The sequence below is a fragment of the Varroa jacobsoni genome, unplaced genomic scaffold (assembly GCF_002532875.2).
Source record: "Varroa jacobsoni isolate VJ856 unplaced genomic scaffold, vjacob_1.0 scaffold_1010, whole genome shotgun sequence".
Taxonomy (NCBI): domain Eukaryota; kingdom Metazoa; phylum Arthropoda; class Arachnida; order Mesostigmata; family Varroidae; genus Varroa; species Varroa jacobsoni.
In genome coordinates this window covers 15,039-21,341 of record NW_019213912.1, presented here as the reverse complement: position 1 = coordinate 21,341, position 6,303 = coordinate 15,039, and the positions used below count along the sequence as shown (strand labels likewise).

Sequence of the window (6,303 nt, the reverse complement as noted above, 5' to 3'; positions counted from 1 at the left end):
GTAAAAGATGGTGAATGTCAGTTGAATGCTCGATGGATATTTACTACTAGCTGAATACGTATCATATACTCAGTCATCAGCGAATATGAACACATTATAATATATCGATCTTCAGAACTGCAACAGATTGCTTTTACTGCATAAAGGGTGCTTAACTTAGCACTCTTTTTTTGTTGTTTGTGAAACCGTTGAAAACTCAAAATCAATCAAAGAGTTGCCATAAGTGTGCGTACGACTTTCTTATAAAATTGGGTAACCTACGGTAATGGGCATCACACTTGCCGGTATCGATCTCGTTGTGAATCTTGTTGCTATAGTCGTTTGTACAAAGCGACATTAGCGAGGAGCTGATGATCGATAAATTCGGAGAGTTTGATGCTTACTTGTATAATTGACGGTGACGCTTTCGATTAGTTGATGGAACGATAAATCAGTTAGCGACGATTAGTTGATCCGTTGAGCAGTCGAATCCAATCGATGGATCATATCGCCTACACATTTTGCAAAGGAACTTCCCTCTAGCCATTTATTTGTTCAGTTTCTACTTGCTGTTGAAGCTGCCAATCAAAATTCTTGAATGGATTAATAGTAGACGCAGTGGTAGTGCTGTGCAATGCATAGATTCAAGGTATTTGAAGTACCAGCTGCAGACACTTCACCCTACTAAATAGAGGTCGCTAGATAGGTTCGTGTATGTGTACTTTATACTTGTTTTCGCACTTTATATTATTATTCTAGTTAGTGGTCTAACCCATTGCTCCTGTTGCTGGAGCACAGCTGATCTTAATGGCGCATGAGTTTGAAACCGTGACCTCCATAAACTTTAGTACTGGTAAGTGACCAATTTTGCTGCTATAAACCGGTTAGGCGATGAACGAGGGATAGTTGTAGTAATTTTACTCTAAAGCAGAATCAATGTTGTCTCTGTCAAAATCGAACGATGAGTTCAAGTTGCGTTGATTTCAATTTGGCTCAGTAGAAGTAGAATCGAATATTTGGGCGCCCGGATCGTACAAATCAGAAAACGATGAACAAGAATGACGAAGGAACGAAATTGATCAACTTCATCGAGCGGCAGCGTTGTTCTTGTTATTATTATTATTATTATTTTGTGAAGATTCGATGATTGATCAACCTTAAAGGCGCTATTATTCGTTACCACTTTCGCAGCAGTTATTTTAGCAGTACTAGTGCTGCCAACAGTCACACGCACCGTAAGCCGCATGAAAACGAGCAAAGGTTTAGCAGGATGCGGAGCTGCACAGCATAAAGTTAGCCAAATTTCATGAGATATACTCGGCGCTTAAAATTTTTTCGTCCAGGTTGCCTGCAGAAGCTATGCTACATTAATATGTGTGAACATCCACAGTCACAGAAACATTTCGTATTTGTACATTTCAGCTACTGCTTATGACTTACAATGAGCTGTTCAGTTTGCATGTCTTTTTTAAACTTTGCCCGCTAAATGGTATAACCCAGTGACCGAATCACTCACCGGACAGCGCTTCAGGTATTGTTATGTTAATCGTAATAGGTAACTAATAGCCAAGTGGACCACTGCTCCTTTCTCCGCTTTTTGTCGATTGACGATAGTACTTTAGCATATATGATGTCGATAACCACTGTAATGATGGTGGTGGCGACGATGACGATGATGGACGATTATCTGGTTTTATGACCATAGCGATCGAAACGATGGGAACGAGAACAGCAGCGACAACCGTTCTTATATTTCAGTACATTTCGCAACGGGCGAGAATTAGACCTAGCGCTGATAGCGCCAGGCCACTTCTGCCACTATCGTCATGATCACTCACGATCCTTTCAGATTTTTCCTCTCTCAGTCAGTCGGCCCGTTAGCCTGTTGTATCTTGCTCGTTCAAACGTTGGCAGTCAGCACAGACCACAAGCGCTGACATGAGTAGAACGACGAGTGAAAAACGACCAAACAATGAATGAAGCGATGCATACGGGGCAAGATTGAACGCTGACAAACATACATTAACCGAAAAGCCGAAATTAACCGAATATTGTCTTTTACTGTATCAGTATACTAATTAATGATGCAGTCAAACACATGTGATAATCCAACCTTGGTGTCTTCACGTATAAACAAATAGAATTGGGTGGAATGGTTATAGTGTGGTAAGTACACTGTATATTACGAGTTGAACGCGACAGATCTCTTAAACATGCGTACACCTCTAAAAGGACGACCTTTGTCGGCGTTTGAGTTTTTTCCTCCGCCTCACTTTTCTCCTTTCGGCCTTTTCCCTATTGACGAGCGGCAGCAGCAGCAGCAGTCGCGGCACAACTTATTCCCAACATCAGACGCACACAACTTGTCTTAACCGAGGACCGCCAAGAAAACAAAGCTGTCATGCTGTATCAGTTACTTCCTTTCTCGTTAATCCTCAAAGGAGGTCTTTTGAAGATGAATGGTTGCGGCAATTCAAGTGACGCCAAGCTTCCGTTTTCCAACTTACTCTACAACTTCACAATGTATCAAAGTAATACCAGCACTATAAAAAACCATCACAGGTGAGTCTCATTTTAGCAGCTAATCTAGCTCCCTCGCTACTGCTTTTGTCCGGTCTCTCTAGCTACTGGCGGCTGTTTTGGCGTGACGGCGGCACGGATATGAACGGACGACACGGAACGGACGACTGTAGCTCATCCCGTTTGTACCACTCGACTGCTGTTGCCGTTCGTTGGCTTCATAGTAACAGCTCAGCTTCAGCAGTTGTAGTCTTGATATCGTTCAGCAGAACGACAGAATCAATCACAGCACCATACACCAGAGACAAAGACTTGCTTAGCCAGCTAGCCAAGTAGCAAACTGTAAACAATTTCAACGTAGTCAATCAATTAATATACAGCAATGACAGTAGCAACGATGGCGGTAGCATCATCATTAGTAATGCAAGCACGAGCTAAAAAAACAAAGGAGAACAAGTTGGCTTTTTTGCCGTCTGGCACCCTTGTTTTTCTTTTTCTATAAATGTTTTCCTTGCCATGATGGCTGTTACATTTTCTAACAATGAGTAAATTCAGCAGCAGTAGGAAACGAAGCTATCGTAGAAATAGTGACAATGAAGATATCGATCGGCTCGTAGGTAAAACGGGCACGGTAATGCTGTTGCTAGTATGAATGGCGGCCACCGAGGGCAATCAAGCAACCGGCAGCAACTCTGTTTGTCAGCCAGCCAGTCAGTCAGTTACACACTCGATTCAGTTCCGTCGACCTCCTATAGTAGCAGCATAAGAACAAGGAGCAGCAGCGGCATCACCGCTGCTGTCCGCTGACTGCTAGAACACAACAACAACAATCACAATAATAGGCGGCCGCAGCAGCAGGCGACTGCACAACAGTTTCGTCCCGGTGCTGCTGCTGCTGATGATGCTGATACGGCTGATGTTAATGCCGAGCAGCATAAACCTACGTACTCCCTTCTCTTACGACAACGGGAACGGCAACGGTATCGATAGTATAATGATCACAGACAACTGCACGTCGGCTTAACTTACAGTTGTAATACGAGGAGTCACAAAGATACCGCACCGCCTCATACTTCTCTATAGCTCGTCCTACAACGCAGTCAAACTACGGATAACCGGACGGACGGGCGGACGGACGTATGCATAGCCCATGACAACAAAATACCAGCACTAACGAAGAAACAATTAGCCAGCCTCTCTACTCCTGTTCTTTATTTAGTAGCAGGGAGTACACCTGCTGTTGGTGCCGCAAGCTTGGCAAAGCACAAGAGACATGCAACTGACAAAACAATACTGACCGCGGAGAGGTACCACGTTTCGGAAAGTCTATACCGTTGGCACTTTTGAACCAACTTAAGGCGTTAGCCAATTTCATTATCCTGAATCGGTAAAAACATCGGTACTAACATCATTTGATCCAGTTCTAGTGACGTGTTCAGTTTGTTAAAAAAATTCATTCAGTAGTAAACCATCTGATAAGTTGCGAAAATTTGAAAGTTGTGGAAACACAGCGCTTTAACAATTAAAACTTAAGTAACAGTCGATTAAAAAATACTTAAAAGTATTGAAAATTGTTTTATAAACAATAATCCTGAAGAAATGGAGGCTAAAAAAGACTTGAGTAGAACAGTTTTGCTTATTTTGAAAGATCCTTTGCAACAAAATTCTAATGATTTATATGCTTAAGAAGTAACAAAAAAATTGCGATTCCATTTACCTGACTTGAGAAAGGCCATTTTCGACCTCAATCTCATCAATTGTACTAGCAAGTGATCTGCAGGAGGGGTTAGGAAAACCATTTTTAACATCGTCTTCATATATCTATGGAAAAAATCTTAACCTATTGTGAGAAATATTTTCTTCGTTTTTTTCTTTTAAGATGAAATGTCGAATTTTGCAGATCCATTAGGGAATCGAATTTTTTAAAAAGGCTAAGTGTGAGATTAAAGTATAGTATTACCCCAAATGCATTAGTAGTAAAATACCTCATCTAGTTTTGCAATCGCTATTGCTTTACTTTTTCCAGTTTTTTTAAGAGAATCACCTTCTGCAGCGTCTTAGATATCAAATGTTTTTATGTTTTGCGGTACCTTATACGAAAGCGATTTTGCGTAAAAAAGATGTCAATAAAACAAGGCTCCATTAAGCTTTTCTAATTTGAGAGGTTTAGTTGGCAGAGCTGTTACTTTATAGACGGTCCAGACCTTGTGCTTCACTTAATTTCCGGTGCTGAGTGTTCCTCAGTTTTTCGAGTTCCCTACTTTTATTAACACATCACATGTTTTTGCAATTCTTCTTTTCTGCACTGAGGACGGACAGAGTTATCCTCTCATTGAACGCTATTTTAAAAATGCAAAAAATAGTTTAATATCAATCCAAATGAACATGATTAATATAGTTTTCAAGGAAACCTAAGTGATAACTGATCAAGCAAAAAAACGGTTACGGCCTTTGGCTGAAGAAGGAACCGCTATACTTTATTTCGAGAGCCCTTTTTATGATGATACGTACATTACATAGATATCGGCGATAATGGATAAAGTCCAAAAGAATTGCTCAGTTACACTATCAAGTGAATCGCCTTCTTAGATTTTTTTACACAAGTGTAAAGCAAGAAATTTTTCTAAACATATGGCTCGGACGTAAACCAAAATTGTCTTTAGGTACTTGTTCGCCTCAGCCAGGCCTTGTTGTAGTACCGAGGTCGTTCGCGCCCTTCCTTGCCAATCGTTTCCTCAGTGAACGTCAAATTCTGTGGTACTCTTGTGGTACCTTACAGAGCGGCAATTTCAAATTCACAACATCTGTTTACAACAATTACACCTAAGTTTCGAGTACTAAAATATTATGTAACATATTTATAGTATTCATTACGTGGCACACGCCTGTCGAGGTTGCGATTGCCTGTAGTCAACAATATATTATATTTTTTCTTTGTTTTATTAAGAATAAATATAGCCTCTTGCTGTGCAATCGAAGTTGGTAGAGTTCCAGCTAGGCAAGATGGCGACACCCAGTCATCGGGTTGGGGGTTTTCCCTTTCTTAAAAAGACTGTTTTCTATTCGGTGATTATTGACACCGGCTATATGTGTGTGCAAACGTTCAAGCAAGAAGTATTTCCAGGAGTTTAAAGTTGTACGCCGTTATGCTATTTCACCTAATAAGAATATATGTATGTTGTCATTAGTCAAAAAAGTCTATTGAAGCCGGAAGCTCTTCATTGTACAGTAGGGAATCGTGTCGATGCTTAGTAGTGACAGAGCTTCAGAATAGCTGCTAACCAACCTCATCTTAGTTTTCGTTGAAAAGTAGAAATTGGAGTAGTCCACGAAAGTACGGTCTAGTGTAGAAGGTAATTGCCTTTTCGAAAAACATAAATATTGTTACAAGGGCAACAAAAAAAAGCCCAACAAAACGATAATGTAAAGAGACCTTGCAACGGAGTCCCGCAGAATTAACGACAGTCGTCCTGATCACATCAACAGTTCCTATTTAACTGCTTTTAACTGGAGGTAAAAAGATCAATTGTAGGTGTGACGACTCAACACAAGAACGGCTGAGAAGAAGTAACCTGAAAAGAATATTTGCACAAAATAAACGTAGCAGTTCAGTGAACCCGCTACGAGCTTGAGGTACGTCATCCTAATACGCGTCGTTCATTAATTCCATGCTTGTTGAGGATACGAACAAAAAAAGGACAGAGTTTTTTCCTGCCGAAAATAAATTGAAATAGTGATGTTTCATTTAAGTCAGTTAACTCACTAGCTGTCTCCAAGCATGCATTTAATAACGAATAGGTATAT

General features: G+C 40.6%; 1 protein-coding gene across 3 annotated transcripts in view; it reads left to right on the top strand.

Moving 5' to 3' along the window:
- The first annotated feature begins 3,869 nt into the window (after positions 1-3,869).
- Positions 3,870-6,303, top strand: part of LOC111265788 (VIP36-like protein) — an 11,036-nt gene continuing 8,602 nt past the window's right edge. The window contains exons 1-2 of one of the 3 annotated variants that reach the window (XM_022842710.2): positions 3,870-3,886; positions 6,032-6,132. The gene's annotated coding sequence lies outside the window, so the exon portion shown is untranslated. Of the gene's footprint in view, positions 3,887-5,508; positions 5,853-6,031; positions 6,133-6,303 lie in introns of those variants that run through there. The other 2 variants (XM_022842707.2, XM_022842706.2) reach the window with 2 other exon arrangements.